Source organism: Ailuropoda melanoleuca, chromosome 15, assembly GCF_002007445.2.
Source record: "Ailuropoda melanoleuca isolate Jingjing chromosome 15, ASM200744v2, whole genome shotgun sequence".
NCBI lineage: Eukaryota > Metazoa > Chordata > Mammalia > Carnivora > Ursidae > Ailuropoda > Ailuropoda melanoleuca.
The window spans coordinates 75,673,621-75,692,898 of record NC_048232.1 but is presented as its reverse complement, the minus strand read 5'-3'; the positions used below and the strand labels follow the sequence as shown (position 1 = coordinate 75,692,898).

General features: G+C 43.1%; 1 protein-coding gene across 1 annotated transcript in view; it reads right to left on the bottom strand.

The window, feature by feature from the left end:
• The window catches only part of RFX4 (regulatory factor X4), a 163,985-nt gene that overhangs the window by 117,695 nt on the left and 27,012 nt on the right, over positions 1-19,278 (bottom strand). The window lies entirely within an intron of this gene.

Here is a 19,278-nt window from a genome sequence, read left to right as displayed (position 1 = left end):
GCCATCTGGCTGACGAGGACTGGAGAGCACATGTGAGTAGAAGGAAATAACCACAGTTGATAGAAACTGGTTAGGAACTGGTTCTGCCACATGCTTTTGAATAGGCAAAAATGCCTCAAGCAGAGAAAGAGATTCATGCCCCATTTCAGGCCAGCAAGATTCCCGGAGGCACTCACGGCACAGGCAGGGCCATCCCTCCGGCACAGGCAGGGCCATCCCTCCGCAGCGCCCACACTGTTCACCCCACCAAGGCCAAAGAGCGCCTGCTTAAGAGCCTCCCGGCAAGGCGCTGCTGCTGCTGCTCTGTCCTGCTCCCCCTTTGCAGTCATGTCTCCAAACACCCTCCAGGGAACCTCAGGCCGCTTCCCAGTGGTGAGCACCTCTGCTCCCCTCTCTCGATCCACCTTCCACGGGAAACTCTGACGCCAAATTTCCAGGCTCCAACACTGGCCCCGCCACGTGCTAGCTGTGGGACCTCGAACAACCTTTGGTGCCTTCGTCTCCTTGTCTGAGAAACAGGGGTAGTAATGGCACCAAGCGCATATTGTAAGGATTAATTAGCCACTCCTGGCACATGGTTCATGCTACCCTAAGGATTCCCTATTCCTATGAGTTGTCACTCTTCCGGAGGGGCCAGGCCCCTGGATCCCTATCCCGCCCACGGGGCTGCGTTTGGCAAACCCAGCCTCTGGGACAGGGCTATTTGCTCCCCAATGCTCCTACAGCAACCTGGCTGGTCCCTAGCAAAGTCCTCACGGGGTGTGGTCACTGCTTGCCTACAGCGTGTCTGCCTTGCTCATCTGCGAGCTCTTCAGGGCACAGACAGCATCACCACTGTGGCTCCGGCACCCACACAGGGTCAGGGCTCAACAAGTATTTGCAGAATGAATGAATGAATGAATGAATGAATGAATGGCTAAAATAATATCACAATTAAATTCAGCCTATGCATCGATTTCATACACCTACAAATAATAATACTACCAGAGAACATTTACTGAGGACGTATAATGTGCCAGGCACTCTCTACTTGACTGCATTTAATTTTCACAGCTGCCCAAAACAGTGACTGGCTTAACACACAGAAAACATCAAATACAGTGCTTCATGGATACTTTGTGCTTACTCAATTTTAGATTTGACTATTACTCTTATCCCCTTTTATAGGAGAAAGAGACTGAGGCTCAGAGAAGTGGGAAGCCATTTGCCTGAGGTCACACAGCTAGTGCTGGAACCAGGAGAGGACCCAGCCTAGCTAACATAGAAACTTCCTGAACCCAAACATTATGAGCCTCACCCTCTCTTCCAACCTCTAATACCCTTAAATATTCTAGAGAACATATTATCTGCCTAATATCTGCTGATGGAATTCACAATATTTGGGAACCCATTCTAGAATATTTCCCTCCTGGAGCCAGTGTGGCAGAGTTTAATACTGAAGGAGAAAGTTTCTAAGTTAATTACTTCTTTTCAAATCCCAGGAAAGGTTCAAGTTTATGCGAGTCTCAAATTTCACTTCAAAGTTCTAATTCTATTTCCTTTCATTACACTAACCTGGCTGCACCTGGCCAGACCTCACCTGTTGGGAACATGGGCCTGCCAAACCTTTCATTTCCCCTTATCCAGCCCCTTCCCAGCCACTGCAAACGACACCAGCTGATGAGCGGGGTGCCTGGACCAGGCCTTTGGCAGTGGGCATCAGCCCCTGGCAGCAAACCCTTCTCCCCGTGGGAACAGGGCTAAGTCCCAGACAAAACTGTGATGTTGGCAGCATTGCTCTGCGGGGGCCCCACACCTGCCTCCTTTTACCTCCTCCGGGTGAATTCCTTCAGAAGCCTGGAGTAGGAAAAGGCCTTTCTAATTTTGATATAAAACCCAAAAAGCCAAGAAAGAAAATATTGATAAATTTTCCTACATAAGAAATCCAAAGCTTCTAAGTTGGGGGGGGGAGCTACACTTTAAGTAGAAAATAACATGCTGGGAAAACGGCAGTCATACTGCAGACAACGGTCTCATCTCCCCACCACAGAGAGCACCAATAAAACCAGGAGGAAAAAGACCAAGAACCAAGAGAAAAAAATAGGCAAAGCACCTGACATGCAGTTGCTGGAAAAAAATACAAATGTTCTTGAAATGTGAAGAGATGATTAATCTCAATTAGTCAAAATGAAAACTGCACTAAAATACCATTTCTCAATCCGACTGGCAACAATCCAAACCTCGACCACACAACTCTGCCGTGAGGCTGCAGGGAGCAGGTGCCCGCCGGCCTCCCGGGGGTGGGGGTGGGGGGTGTGAGATGGTGCCTCCTCCCATGAGGAGGTCATCTGGCAGAATCTCCTGAAATCCCACACGCTCCTTATCCAGCAGTCCCACGTGTGGGAACAGACCCTACGGCTACGTGGGAAATGACCACACACAAGGCTATTCGTTGCAACTTGTCTGTCACGGTTAAAGTTCAGGAACAGCCCAGCGCTCATCTGGTGAATGAAACTCTGATACATTCTCACAGCAGAACGCTACACGACTGTGCAAAAAAGATGAAAAACAACAAAAGAATGAGGATGCTCTCGGCTCTTACTGGTACGGAGCGCTCTGCGGGGGTCATGATTAAGTGAAAAGAGCAAGTCACAGCAAAAGGCATATAGGCTGCTGCTTTTTTGTGTGTTAGAATGTGGCAAAAAAGGGAGTGCCTGGCTGGCTCAGTGACTGGAGCATGCGACTCTTGGTGTTGGGTTGTGGGTTCGAGCCCCATGTTGGGTACAGAGATTACTTAAAATCTTTTTAAAAAAGTGATGAAAAAGAACATACGCTTGAATTTTTATTTGCATAAAGGAATAAAGTACTGGCTGAATGCACCCCAAAAAGCACCAGAAAATTGCAGTCATACAGATTGTGTCGCACATGTTGTGCAGAATACACAAGAAACAAAAGCATGCACCATGAGGGAGCTGAGGTGGAAGACGGGGGTGGGACCGAGACTTCTCAGTGGGTACCTTTAAGGCATTTTGATTTTTGAACATATGAAGTACTCTAAGTGTGGACAAATTACAAACTCCTCAGCTGGGGAGGAAGCATCTGAAGGAAGACTCCCTTCATATGGTTCAGTGGCCCTGGAATGCCATAAACTGCAGGCAAATTACAAAGGCTCATAGCCTGGCACGGCTCTACGGTAGTTTGCTTTCCTAATACCCATTTACCTAACCGACACTGTGCACTCCCACGCACCAGGCCCCATTCTAGTAAGTGACACCATCAGGGTGCTCCCTTCCCCTCACGTGGTTGCGGCCCATGGAGGGACAAGTGGAGGGGCAGAGAGGTCTTGGCAGCGTGCGCCAAGCAGAGATGACGGACTAGCTTCTTCTCCACAAGAGGAGAGGACAGAGAGACCAGGGGGACAGGAAGGGCAGCCTGTGATGGCAGAGTGGAAGGCTGAGGAAGGGGAGGACTCTGGGGGTTTGTCTCAAACCATGGCCTCCTCAGCCGGCCAGCAGTCTTGCACTTGGCTTCCCAGCTAGGACTTGAACTGCAGCAGACACCCCACGAGGGCAATCAGATTGTTAAAAGTCATCATGGGAGGACTTCCTGTGGATGCCCCCTCCCCCAGAACTTCCCATTCTGTCTGTGCCCTTGCTCTAGAAGTTGTCAGAATGCCTTTCTGCTCTTGACAGGGGGCTTTTGTCCACGACTCGATGGGAATACGAAAAGTTTTGCTACATTTCCTCTTCTCTGGAACCCATCTCAGGAAGTTACAAGATCTCAAATTGGATAATAAACGGACATGCTAAGTGAGCAGAGTGGGGTGAGCGAGATATGATACAGCCCTGAGATGTGAGGAGATTTTAATGGATAATGATGAGTCACATGAAGCTGTGGCCTGCTGTGGCCCCGGCTGTAAGCCACCGTGCCCCTGAAAGCCTGTGCTGTAAAAATCCTCCATCACCAGCAGGCTGTCAGTAACTGCCATGATGAGTTGGTGAGCGGTCGGGGAGGGTGATGGGAGAAGGGTTGCGTGCCCGGTGAGGCAGGTGAGACAGCATGGCCGCTGGGAGGAACTGCCAAAGATGGGAGGGAACAGGACACAGTGTGGACTGTCTCTGGAGAAACAGAACCCCCTTCCCGCGCTTCCACCACCCCCAACACACACAGTCTGGTGATCCTTGGAGATAAAGGGCAGGCTCCGGACTCCCATGTAGGGTATAGGATGGAGGCTAGAATCACTAACTTAGACATTAAGGGAACAGTCACCTGAAGGGTAGGGGATTTGGGCACGTCTGGGTCACACTGAACTTGCTTTCTTTCCCATGGAGGTCAACAGGAGTCCCTAAGGAATCCCACTGGCTTCCTGCCATGTGAACCCATCCTATTGCCCTCATCTCTCCAATCCTCTCCATCCCACTAATGCTACCCTGCATTATGGCCTCATCCCCTCAAACCTGAACTAGGTGGGAGCCCCCAAAGTGTCCTCCTGGCTCTGATCCACCTGCACGGAATCTCCACATTAACCTTCTGAAAATGCCACTCTGATTTGTCACTCCTCCACCCAGTTCCTTCAGAAGCATCTTAGCTATCAGATCCCAAACCCCTTATTTGGAGTTTAAGTCCCTCGATAATATGGCCCAAACTCACCCCCCCAGCCCGGTTTCCCACGATCTTTCAACCTCTCTGCTCAAGCCAGTCTGGAAAATTCTCCCAGATCAAACCCTTCCTCATGGCTTTGTCCCTCCCAGCCCTTGACCATTACCACTTAAAGGAACCACATGGCTCCTCTGAGGCCCAACACATGCCACCTCCCCTAGTCACCTTCCAAGCCGTGACCTCTCCCAAAGTCAGCATGAGCTCTAATCACCTGGGGGGCGGGCAAAGATGCAGGGCATGTTCCAGTGGGTCTGGAGTCGGCCTGAGAGTCTAACGAGCATTTCTCATGAGCTCCCAGTGAGGCTGTGCTGGAGCCCAGCACCACGCTTAGGGAGACGAGGAAGAACCCCTTGCCTGATGCACACGGATTTGGTCACATACAGACGGGTATTATTATTCAACAGTGGGCCTGAGCTTCGCTTCTAGATTAAAAATTCCTTGAGAGCGCAGAACCACAGAAGAGGCTGTTTATGTGGTGGGAAGAGGGAAGGTTGTAAAATCAGACAGCGCTAAGTTCAGGCCCTACTCTGCCACTTCCTTGCTGTGACACTGAGTAAGTCCCACCACCTCTCAATCTGCTTCCTCCTCTGTCATTAGAATACCCGCCTCCCAGAGGATGAAAGGAAATCGTGCTTGTGATTATGCCTGGCACACTGCCTGATGCGAAGTACATTTAGTATTGAATAAATATGTTATTATAATATTTGATATATTAGTGAATACTGAATAATATTTAATTTAATTTATTTTGTATTTTAATATTGGCTCTCTGCCTTTCCCTTCCTTGTATAACTTTGGGTTTTCCATGTGGTAAGGGCTCAGGGAATCCTGCAGGATCCTCTGTTCCACCCATACAGTTCTGCTTAATCCACACTCCTGGGCTCTCCTCACTGGACATGAAGCTCCAACCAGTCCTGACCTGTTAATGCTTCACATTCAAAATCTTCCTCTTTGTTGGCGAACACGCCATCAGAAACACAAAAACCTACTAACATCTGCTGGAGAGAAAATGCAATTTGTTTGGGTTGGAAATGGGCATTTATGAGACCTGAATTACGGTAAATGACCCATCCGCTCCTGTTCAGACTCTCACTCATCAGGCATTTAAGGCTTGAGCTCACTGATCCAGGGGTTTCTTCCCAACTGACATTCCACCAAAGTGTCTCCTGTCCCATTTCCTCGAGCTCACTGAAGCTCTTGTTGACCCTGTCTTCGGAGCTGCTAAAAAGGGCATAGTGGGAAGAGCACTGCATAGGAGTCAAGACGTGGGTAGCAGTCCTGGCTCTAGCACTACCCGAGAGCATGATTGCCTTCTCGGAGCCTCAGTTTTTTTTTATTTTAAGCCTAAAATCAATGGCTTTTAAGCCTAAAATCAATAACCCTAAATGGGTTATTCTCCCACTCCATTTCATTTTCACCAGGACCCCCGCAGCTAATGTCCTGCCATTAGTCAGGCCAGAGGAAGAAATCCTTCTCGGCAGGTGGAACGTTAACCTCTCTCCCAGCACCTTGGGAAGGCATTTCTACCTTCCTGGCCTGCTTCAGAGATAAACACTATGGCAGACCCTTTCGCTAGCCACTCAAGAGCTAATCCTGTGGTTTTGTTCCTGCTTGCTGATAAAACCTCAGGTGTATTCAGGGCAGTGATGGGACAGCCCCAGAGGAAAATCCTGATTTGTCCAAGCCAGGGGTTGGCAAACTTCTTCTGTAAAGAGCCAGATAGTAAATGTCTCAGGCTTTTGGGGGCCATAGATGATGTCTGTCACATATTCTTCTTCATTTTTTTCTCTGCTCTTTAAAAATTAAAAACAAGACAAAAATAAAAACATCTTAGGCCCTGGGTTGTATAAAACAGGGGGTGGGCTGGATTTGGCCTGCAGTGGTGCAACCATTAAGAGTAATTCAACTATTTTCTATTCTTCTGACAAATTTTCAGTCACCCATCCTCCCTTTCAGCTACAGATGAGAGCATTCTCAACACAAACAACGTTAAGGAAAGTCTACTGGGGGCTCCTGGAAAGATTTTGTTGTTTTCTGCTAAGAGGAAAACACAGAAGAAGAAAGCTAACTGGCACTTGCCCTTTCTCCAACCTCCTGTCCTGAACGTGGACTGGATGTCTATTATCTAAAGCGGCTATTTTGTAACCATGAGGTTCTAACATGAGGACAAAAGCCAACAAACTGGGAGGATTTAGTAGTCCTCCTTAGTCTGGGTCCTGGATAATGTTGAGCTGTTAAACCCTGGAAACTCCTACCTCCCATCTTTCAGTTAAGTAAGTATCCACATTGTTTAAACCACTGTCATGTTTCTCATAATCCAAAGCATTCCAAAAATACTAAATCTGAGGGGTTTTCTCCTATTTTCTAAAATTTCATCCATCTCCTGAGACCCCCTCTATGTACCAGGCCCTAGGGTTCCAATAGTGAACCCCACAACACTCCTGGCCTTGTGGAGCCTCCAGTCCAGTAGAAGAATGACAAGGCAGAGACAAGAACTGGTCTACCCTTCAGCCACTGAAAATGGGTGATGAGCACTCTTAGCTCTGGTCTTGTATTCCTGTGAACAAGTTAGGAAATCCTCGACAGCAAATCTTTGAAGCATTGCTTTCTGAGAGACAGAAGAGTGCAAAGACAAATGACTGCCATTCAAAGGCAGACGGACAGACGTGAGTTCAAATCCTAGCTCAAACACTTACCAGCTGTGTAACTTTGGGCAAATCACTTAACCCCTCTGAGCCTCAGTGTTCAAATGTATAAGATGAAGCTCATTATAAGATACCTCCTAAGACCATTGCGAGATTTGAATGAGGTCACGGACTTAGAGGGCGTGTGGTTTAGTAGATGACGGCCATACATACCTGTAACTATGAACCTACACGCATATGAAAGTTTACTTAGCAACATATGCTGAGGAAGAAAGACTAGAGGGACATCAGGAGTGGTTGCTTCTGGATGGTGAAATTAGAGGCCTTTAGTTTTCATCCTCATATATTTTTTCCTAGATTTTCCAAAAATATATACACATGACTCACAGCCAGGGGATATATTTTTTTAATGTAATCTTTGTGTTTTGAAAATAAAAACATGTGGACAGCAACTTCTTTGTTCTTTTACCCAGATAGGAGTCAGGTGGCCCCCATTCTAAACCTAGCAGCGGCACTGACTCGCTGTGCAATCTTAGAAAGTCACTTCACCAATTCAAGTCTCAATTTCCCTGTCTAAAATTGACGATAACCAGACTCCTAGTCTTTCCATGGTGAGATTGCTTGCACTGGCTTAACTCATTCACCGAAACAACTGTAAAAGCCAGAATAGCTATTTGAAGACATCGGAGAACAATCAGTGCAGATAGGACTAGGGGAGCCGCAGGCCTTGAGAGAAAGAAAGCACAGGGCGCGCCCTCCACATTCACCCTGGATTTTCCCTACAGATGCTTCTCAGCTGCCGCACTGGGAAACAGAACCCAAGCAAAGAGTGTGGTCTGTTGGGCTGAAGTCAGAGTTGGGGATGACCAAGTGACTCATCTCAGGAGCAATGTTCCAGAGAGAAGAGCCATAGACAAGGAAACATACTTTCCTGCAATGTGAATTCCCCTCAAATCTTTAACCCACTCACTCGTGCAGAGAGTGAGAAACCAAGAAGACATCAGCTTAGAGGCTGAAGAACTGATTAACTGATTTGTGGGGGAGTCAGAGGTTGCAGTTCAGGCTCGATCAGGTAGAGGGAACTTGGTAAACACCCAGAGCTTTTAGCTGTGGACCCAGAAAGGCTCTGAGCTTAGACTAGAGACCCCATCCTAGTAGCATAAACAAGACTAAAACAGACCAGATTTAACCAAGGCTTGACAGGATCGAGGAGACCTGCTGGTTCCCTATCTACCTGCTGGAACAAAATTAATTCCCTTCAGAGGAAGTTAACATAATCCACCCAAAGTCTCTCTAACTTTGCATCCATAATGCCCAGCATCAAATCAAAAACCATAAGGCATCCTGAAAAACAGGACCCAAACCCTGAAATCCAAAGAAAAAAACAGATCATAGAAGTTAATCCAGAGATGACTCAAATATCACAGTTACCAGACAGGGACTTTAAAATAACTATGGTTAATATGGTTAAGGAGGCAGAGGAAGAGATGGTCAAAATAGAGGAAATGATGGACAAAACAGCTGAAAAAATGCAGAATATCAACTGAGATTTGGAAAAGAAAAATCAAACGGACACCTACCATAGAAGAAAGAATACAATATCCGAAATTAAGATCACTTGGATAGGCTCAATACCAGGTCGGACATAACTGAAAATGAGATTTGAGAACTGAAAGGGAAGTCAATAGGAAACACCAAACTGAGTTAAAAAGAGAGAAAAATGGACAAATCAGAGCAGAGCATAAGAAACATAGGAGGTACTGTCAAAAGTCTAGTATTCACATAACTGGAATTCCAGAAGCAGATAAGAGAGAATGGGGCAGGAAAAATATTTGAAGAGACAATGGTCAAGAATTTTACCAATCTGATGAGCAACAACCCATGGATTCAAGTTCAGTGAACCCCAAGAAGAAAAAATATAAGAAAACCATATCCATGTACCTTGTAGTCAAAGTGCTGAAAACTAAAGACAAAGAAAAGAATCTTTAAGGCAGCCAGAGACAAAAAGACACGTTACATTCAAAGGGGTAAAAATAAGTCTGAAGACTAACTTTTGGAAGGCAGAAGACAATGGAATGACAACTTTAAAGTATTGAAGGGGGGGGAACCTCTCCAACCTAGAATTCTATATCCAGCAGAAATGTCCCTCAACAATACAGGTGAAATAAAAGATGTTTTTCATGTGCTACACTACACGACACTGCACTACCCAAACTATCAAAGGAGTTTATTGGGCTTGAAGTAAAAATGATCCCAGTGCAAGCACAGACTTGCTGACATGAATCAAGAGCCCTTAGAAAGGGTAAATATGTGAGTAAACAGAAAGAGATATTGACTGTTTAAAACAACAGTAATAATGACTTATGTGGCTTAAAACATGTGGAAGTAGGGGCGCCTGGGTGGCACAGCGGTTAAGCGTCTGCCTTCAGCTCAGGGCGTGATCCCGGCGTTATGGGATCGCCCCACATCAGGCTCCTCTGCTGTGAGCCTGCTTCTTCCTCTCCCACTCCCCCTACTTGTGTTCCCTCTCTCGCTGGCTGTCTCTATCTCTGTCAAATGAATAAATAAATAAAATCTTAAAAAAAATGTGGAAGTAAAATACATTAAGGCAATAGTACAGAGAGGGGGACAGAGGTAAACGGGGTTAAAGCGTGAGCATGTTCGTGACAGGGCTGGAAATGGGAGAAGGGATAACGTGAGGTGGACATGAGAGGACCACTCGAAAAGAACATGTCATTGGAAAGTCAGCAGAGGAAAACATCAAAGAAAAAATCTTAAACTGCATCATCCTTCCCAAAAAAGCAAAAAAGAAGGAATAAAGGAATAAAGACAGATGGGACAAATCAAGATTAGACAGTAAGTCTGTTGATTTAAGCCCAACAATGTAATTTAAGTGCATTACGTTTAAATGATCTAAATATTACAATTTAAAATACAGATGATCAGACTAGTTTAAAAACACATATTAAAAATCTTACTCTTCAATTCAGAAAGGTTGGAAATAGGAAGATGAAAAAAGATATTCCATTAACTACTTGATCTAACTGACTTCATCCAATATCTGCTGAATACACAGTCTTTACAAGTGTACCTGGGCATTTGCCAAAAGAGACCATCTGTCAGGACAAAAAGCAAGTCTAGACAATTTCTAATATTGAAATCATACAGAATATGCTCTTTGACCAAGGTGGAATTATAATAGAAACCNCCAACAATGTAATTTAAGTGCATTACGTTTAAATGATCTAAATATTACAATTTAAAATACAGATGATCAGACTAGTTTAAAAACACATATTAAAAATCTTACTCTTCAATTCAGAAAGGTTGGAAATAGGAAGATGAAAAAAGATATTCCATTAACTACTTGATCTAACTGACTTCATCCAATATCTGCTGAATACACAGTCTTTACAAGTGTACCTGGGCATTTGCCAAAAGAGACCATCTGTCAGGACAAAAAGCAAGTCTAGACAATTTCTAATATTGAAATCATACAGAATATGCTCTTTGACCAAGGTGGAATAACAGAAAGATAACTAGGAAATAACCAAATGTTCGGAAAATTAAGCAGTGGATTTCTAAGTAAACCAGGAGAAAAAGGAGAAATCACAATAGAAATTGGAACATGCATTTAACTGAATGATAATGAAAGTATGACATTAGAAAAATTATGGGATACACTTAAGCAGTTCTTAGAGGAAAATCTGTAACTTTAAATGCCTATTTTGGAAAAGGTTAGATTCAATGATCCAAGAGCTGTCTGTACTGTATGGTGATTAACATAACATAATAAAATAAAATTAAAAAAAAAAAAAGCTAGAAGAAGACAAAAAATTAAACTCAAAGTAGAAGGAAGGAGGCAATATACAGAACAGGAGCATAAATAAATGAAATAGAAAAAAGATGTCAGTTGAGAAAAACAACAAGGCTAAAAGTTGAATCTTTGAAAAGACTAATAAAGTTGATAAACTCTGGCAGAACTGATTGAGGAAAACAGAAAAACACACACTGTCAATATCAGAAATGATAGGGAGCCATTGCTCTAGGTGCTAAATACATGAGAAAAAGTAACAAAAGGAAAGTTTAAACAGTGTCATATAAAGAAATCTGAAAATTTAGATGAAACTGATTCCTTAAAGTAACAATTTGCTGAAAGTAACAAATCAAGAAATAAAATAATCCTCAAAGAAAACCCCAAATCCAGAGGACTTTTGGTGTTGAATTCTTCCTAACACTTAAGAAATAAGTAATGCCAATCTTACACAAACTCCTTCAGAAGAAACAAAAAAGAAAAAAGTCCTCACCTCTTTTTGGGAGGCCTGTATGACACCAGAACCCGAGAAGGGCATTGTAAGAAAGAAAAATCAGAAGCCAATAAAATCTTATAAAGCATAGGTACCAAAATTCTTAACAAAACAAGTAATCTAACCCAGAAATAGATTTAAAAAAAGATAATACTTCTGCCCAAGTGCCATTTATGCCAGGAATACAAGATTGGCTTAACTTTCAAAACTTAATCCATGTAATTCACCATATTAATAGAATAAAGGAGAGAAACATACAATCACCTCAACAGATACAGAAAAAAAACATTTAATAAAGGTCAACACAGGTTCAGGAAAAATCTCTCAGCAAACCAGGGATTTGATTAGGAATACCTGCAAACAAAATCCACAGTGAGCCTGACATTCAGTAATGGAACACAAAATGCTTTTCCTCCTTAAGTCAGGAACAGGACTGCATGTCTACTATCACCGCTTCAACTCAACATTGCACTACGGTCTCTAAAGCACAGAAAAATAATACAAAGACTATAAAGGAGATGGAAAACTATCATTATTCTCAGGTGACATGATTATGTCTGTAGAAAATTTTTTTTAAAAGCAAACTCATAATTAATAAACAAATCTAGCAAAGCAGCTGGACAAGGTCATTATCTAAGAAATCAACTGCATTTGAATATGCTAGCAACTAACAATTAGAAAACAATTTTAAATACTACTACTTACAATACCACTGAAAAACATCAATCACCTAGAAATAAATCTAATGAAACATGTACAAAATGTCTACACTAAAATCTATGAAATGCTGCTGAGAGAAATTAAAGGACATTTAATACATGGAGGTCTGAGTCCGCACACATAGACGGGAAATTTGGTGTTGGTAAGATGTCAATTCCAAATTGATTATAGATTCAGTGTGATCTCAGTCAAAATCCCTCAGGGATTTTTGTGACATTTGACAAGATGATTCTAAAATTTGTATGGAAATGTTAAGAATTTAAATTAACCAAAACAGTCTTAAAGAATCTTATGACTCCAAAATAGACAAACAGACCAATGGTTCAGAATAAAGGTCAAGACATAGATCCATAAGTACACAATCTCCTGATTTACAGCTAGTGGGTAAAGGATTCTTTCCAACAAATGTGCTCTATCAGTCAAAAATTAAAAGTAAATTAAGAACTATGACTCCTCCCTCACACCATATAAAAAATTCCAGATGGACTTGTGATATAAAAGTAAAGGGTAATATAATAAAACTTTCAGATAATAATATGAAAAATATCTTAATGACACAGAAGTAGGCAAAGATTTCTTTTTTTTTTAAAGATTTTATTTTATTTATTCGACAGAGATAGAGACAGCCAGCGAGAGAGGGAACACAAGCGGGGGGGTGGGTGGGAGAGGAAGAAGCAGGCTCATAGCGGAAGAGCCTGATGTGGGGCTCGATCCCATAACGCCAGGATCATGCCCTGAGCCGAAGGCAGATGNCCAGGATCACGCCCTGAGCCGAAGGCAGATGCTTAACCGCTGTGCCACCCAGGCGCCCCTAGGCAAAGATTTCTTAAGACAAAACAAAAAGCCCTAACTGCAAAAGAAAAACACTGATAAACTGGACGCTATTCAAATAAAGAACTTCTATTCACCAAAAAATACCACGAAGAGAATGAAAGGCAGACTACAAACTGAGAGATGTCTGCAATACTTTCATCTGACAAATACCTCCTCCTGAGAATATAAAAACAACCCTTACAAATCATTAAGGAAAAGACAAACCACACAACTTAAAAAGAAACCAACAGGCAAAGGACATGAGCAGGCAGATCACAGAAACAGTATCTACAAGAATGTTCACCAACCCTTCTCAAACTCTTCCAAAAAACGGAAGAGAAGGGAACACTTCCCAACTCATTCTATGAAGCCAGCATTACCCTGATACCAAGTTCAGAAAAAGACAGTACAAGAAAAGAAAGTTCCAGATCCGTAGCCCTCATGAATATTAATGCAAAGGCCTCAACAAAATCTAGCAAACAGAACTCAACAGTGTGTTAAAGGACCGTATGCCATGACCAGGTGCAGTTTTTATTCCCCAAATGCAAGGATGGTTCAACATAGGAAAATCAATCAGTGTAGTACATTACACGAACAGAATGGCCACATGATCATCTCAATGGGTGCCAAAAAAGCATTTGGCAAAATTTAACACCCTTTCATGATAAAAACACTCAACAAAATAGAAATAGAAGAAAACTATCTTAACACACTACAAGCCCCTACAAAAAACTCACAGCTAACATCATACTCAATGGTGAAACACTGAAAGGTTTTCCTCTAAGATTGGAAACAAGACAAGGATGCTCACTTCTGCCACTTCTAGTTAACATAGTCCTGGAAGGCTTAGTCAGAGCAGTTAGACAAAGAAGATCTCACACACACACACACACACACCCTGGTACAAAACTACTGTAATCAAAATAGTGTGGTGCTGGCATAAGGACAGACAGACAGACCAACAGAATAGAATAGAGAGACCAGGAGTAGAGCCTCACACCTATGGTTAAATGATTTTAAACAAGGGTGTTGAGACCATTCAATGAAGAAAGTACAGTCTTTTCAACAAATGGTGCTGGGAAGACTGGATATCCACATGCAAAATAATGAATTTGGACCCCTACCCTGTGTTGTATACACAAATTAACTCAAAATAGATCAAAGACCTAAACATAGGAGATAAAACTATAAAACTGTCTTAGAGGAAAAACTTCCTGGTGTTGGATTTGGCAATGATTTCTTGGATATGACACCAAAAGCACAGGCAACCAAAGAAAAACAGATACACTGGGCTACATCAAAATTAAGAACTTCTGTGTGTCAATGGACACAGCCAGCAGAGTAAAAGGCAACCCATGGAATGGAAGAAAATATTTGCAAATCATATATCTGATAAGGGGTTTATACGCAAAATATATAAAGAACTCAGGCAATCCAATAACAACAAAAAATAAACAATTCAATTTAAAAATGGGTAAAAAGACTTAAACAGACATTTCTCCAAAGAAGATATATGAATGATGAGTAAGCATGTGAAAAGGTGCTCAACATCACTAATCACTAGGGAAGTACAAACGAAAGCCATGAGATGCCACTTTACATGCATTAGGATGTAAAACACCCAGAAAATGACAAGTATTGGCAAGAATGTGGAGCTACTGGAACTACTACTAGCTACGACAGGAACTAGCCACTTCATTGCTGGTGGGAACGTAAAATGGTACAGCTGCTACGGAAAATGGTAGGGTGATTCCTCAAAATACTGCAAGTAGAATTACCATATGCTCCAGCAACTGCACTCCTGGGTATATACTGAAAAGAACTGAAAGCAGGAACTTGAACACATATGTGTACACCTGTATTCATAGCAGTATTCACAAGTATTCACAAGAGCCAAAAGGTGCAAACAACCCAAATGTCTATCAAAGGATGAGTGGATAAACCAAATGGGGTATACACATAAAATGGAATGTCATCCAGCCTTTAAAAGGAAGGAAATTCCTGGTACGTGCTACAACACAGATGGACCCTGAAGATACTATGCTAAGGGATATAAGCCAGTTACGTAAAAACAAATAGTATGTGATTCTATTTATACAAATTCATAGAGACAGAAGTAGAATAGTAGTAGCCAGGGACTGGGAGGTGGGACGGGGGAGGCGGGACTGGGGAATTATTGCTAGAGTTTAAGTTTGGGAAAGTGAAAAAAGATTTGGAGGTGGGTGCTGGTGATGGTTGTACAACAAAGTGAATGTACTTAATGCCACCAAATTGTACACTTAAAATGATTAAAATGGTCAATTTTATGTTATATATGTTTTAGTGCAATAAGACAAAGTATGCTCAAACATGCTTAAGAAATAAAAACTTGAGACAATTTAAATAACATCAACATTTAAATGGACATGTAAACTGTGGCATATGCTCACAGTGGAATACTATACAGCCATGAAAAAGTACTGCTACGTACGACAGCGAGGCTGCATCTGGCAGACATTACGTTGAGTGAAAAGCGCTATATACAAAAGAATACAGACTCTGTAAGTCCATTTATATAATGTTTCAGAAACAGGCAAAAACAAATGATAGTGATAAAATCCAGGAGGGTAGTTATTAACAGGGATTCTGAGACATGAAGGAACCACCCAGGGGGCTAGAAATGTTCCATCTCTTTTCTGGGTGGGGGTTACACAGGCAGATACAAACTGAGAAAACAAAAGGCATTCATCAGACCAGTCACATAAGATTTATGAACTTTATGTTCAATTTATCTCAATTTTATAAAATGATGCAAAATCGTGATGACAGAATGACAACGCCAGAAGGAACTCTGGAAGAAAGCTGTTTGGCGTGTGCAGCAAACACTGTTGGGGATTATGGAGCAGGTGGTCCCTGGCCCATGCTCTGAGCAAACTGCACTAAGGAAATGCTCTTTACTAGCCAAGGGGGAAAGACACTCTGTCCCTGCTGGCAATCACATTTACAATGAGTTGCCCCCTTTTTCAGTGGTTCGGGGGCAAACACAAGTCCCCATCAGTCTTCTTTCTTAATATGAGGTGCCCAGAAGACCTAATCTGACATAACCCAGGGAAAGGTGCAAACACAGCAACGTATACATTCCCATTAACTCCCAATTCTCTAGTCCAAGATCTAGGAGAAATCTTTACTTTCAAAGAGCAAGGACATTCCCGACTCTGAAACGACAATCCCATGACACACTAATTTAATCCCACATCTACAGGGACACAGAGAACGGCCTTTCCCACTCAGGGTCCGCATTTGCCCAACTGGAGCACCACTGTAACGGGGTCTTTGGGGACTCAGACAACATGAACGTGCAAACAGCAAGTGCTTGCTGTGGCGCCGTTCCCGTGTTTACCGGACTGCACTGCACTCCCCATTGCAGAATATTCCAGAGAGGGCCTGGCGTGGTCCCTAAATGGCTTCAGAGTCTCTCGCTCCAGGTGACTTGCCCCAGCCTAGCATTCGAGAAGCACCATCCCGCCCACGAGGACACTGGTCGTGTCTAGGACATGGTGAAAGAATGAATTTCAAGCACTTACTTTCATCATTAGAAACATTCCCCAGAGATGTGTGGCTGGAATAACGTTTGTTCTCACTTTCATTGAGACATCTTTCAATCCAGCTCTCTAAAAAAACAAAAACAAAAACAAAAAAAAAACAGAAAGAAAGAAAGAGGAAAGAAAAATCACAGAATTGCAGAATTGCTGTTGGCGTTTGTGAAGAGACAAGAACATCATAAACACATTCGACTCAACTGCCCCCTGGTTTTCATCTGAGACCTGCCCCGGCTGGAGCTGGGCTCTCCAAGAAGCCCCACCGGGCACCACTGCTGCGGAGACAGAATGGTGACTGAGGCCCCTTGAGCGTTTCTTGGTCAGATTCTACTACTCCCGGAGTACTCACAGCCCAGTAGTACCAACTGAGGATTATCTCTCTTTGCATCAAACAGACGTTCCTGGGAAGTCATTTGTAAAACGAAGTTTGGTCAACTAAACCACTGGTGGTGGTTTACCGATTGATAAATTAGCAGCAGAACCCTTTATTCAAACAAAAACAAAAAGGAAAGCAGATCTAACCCTGAGGGTTCTGGGTGAATCGGAGGAGGGGCACAGGGAACGCGGAGGCTCCCTTCCCTTTGCCGGGTGACCCCTGAAAGGGGCACTTCCAAGCACAGACCCAAAGCCACTGTGCGAGGAGATAATAAAAGCTATACAACAGCTATGTAGTACTTTTAAAACACAAAAGACTCTGTTTTTAAAATCGAATTCAAAGTCTACAGAAGTACTTTCCACAACGTAGCATGATGTTAATTCCATTGGGTAGACCAGCTACGACTCCTTCCTTCCTTCATTCAACAACACCCACTATAGTCAGTTCTCCTATAATGCTCGTTTTGAAAATAAGCATGTGTTCCCGGGCAAGTAATACATTAGGGAATGATCTGAGCAGAGAGCAAACTTTGCGCTTGCTAACGCTCAATCTCTTCCCTAAGAAACATCAGGCGAATGCAGAAAACACACATACCTGAACCAAACCCCATAGGAATATGCAAAATTCACACACGCTCACGCCCCAGACATCTACCAGCTACTTGAGTTCACCTCGCGTGTTACGAGCCACCCCTGCCCGGATAACCCACGTCCTACCACTTCACCGTAACTCCCAAGCGGCAGCCTTTCTGACATCCACTTCCAAAAGCAAACTTCAGGTCTTTCCCAAGGTGAAGTGCCAGACTTAATTGTATTTCTGCACCTCTTAAACATTTAATTAACGTGTACAAAACTGTGCTATCATTTTTATTAGATTCCTATTTTTTTAATGTGTCACTGAAAGAGCTTTTGAGTGTTACGTCCCTCATTTATTTTTCTAGTAAACTGGTTTTTATCGTGCTGTTTTGCAGAACGTAGTGATTTTTAGGAATGCCTACNATATGTTTTAGTGCAATAAGACAAAGTATGCTCAGACATGCTTAAGAAATAAAAACTTGAGACAATTTAAATAACATCAACATTTAAATGGACATGTAAACTGTGGCATATGCTCACAGTGGAATACTATACAGCCATGAAAAAGTACTGCTACGTACGACAGCGAGGCTGCATCTGGCAGACATTACGTTGAGTGAAAAGCGCTATATACAAAAGAATACAGACTCTGTAAGTCCATTTATATAATGTTTCAGAAACAGGCAAAACCAAATGATAGTGATAAAATCCAGGAGGGTAGTTATTAACAGGGATTCTGAGACATGAAGGAACCACCCAGGGGGCTAGAAATGTTCCATCTCTTTTCTGGGTGGGGGTTACACAGGCAGATACAAACTGAGAAAACAAAAGGCATTCATCAGACCAGTCACATAAGATTTATGAACTTTATGTTCAATTTATCTCAATTTTATAAAATGATGCAAAATCGTGATGACAGAATGACAACGCCAGAAGGAACTCTGGAAGAAAGCTGTTTGGCGTGTGCAGCAAACACTGTTGGGGATTATGGAGCAGGTGGTCCCTGGCCCATGCTCTGAGCAAACTGCACTAAGGAAATGCTCTTTACTAGCCAAGGGGGAAAGACACTCTGTCCCTGCTGGCAATCACATTCACAATGAGTTGCCCCCTTTTTCAGTGGTTCGGGGGCAAACACAAGTCCCCATCAGTCTTCTTTCTTAATATGAGGTGCCCAGAAGACCCAATCTGACATAACCCAGGGAAAGGTGCAAACACAGCAACGTATACATTCCCATTAACTCCCAATTCTCTAGTCCAAGATCTAGGAGAAATCTTTACTTTCAAAGAGCAAGGACATTCCCGACTCCGAAACGACAATCCCATGACACACTAATTTAATCCCACATCTACAGGGACACAGAGAACAGCCTTTCCCACTCAGGGTCCGCATTTGCCCAACTGGAGCACCACTGTAACGGGGTCTTTGGGGACTCAGACAACATGAACGTGCAAACAACAAGTGCTTGCTGTGGCGCCGTTCCCGTGTTTACCGGACTGCACTGCACTCCCCATTGCAGAATATTCCAGAGAGGGCCTGGCGTGGTCCCTAAATGGCTTCAGAGTCTCTCGCTCCAGGTGACTTGCCCCAGCCTAGCATTCGAGAAGCACCATCCCGCCCACGAGGAC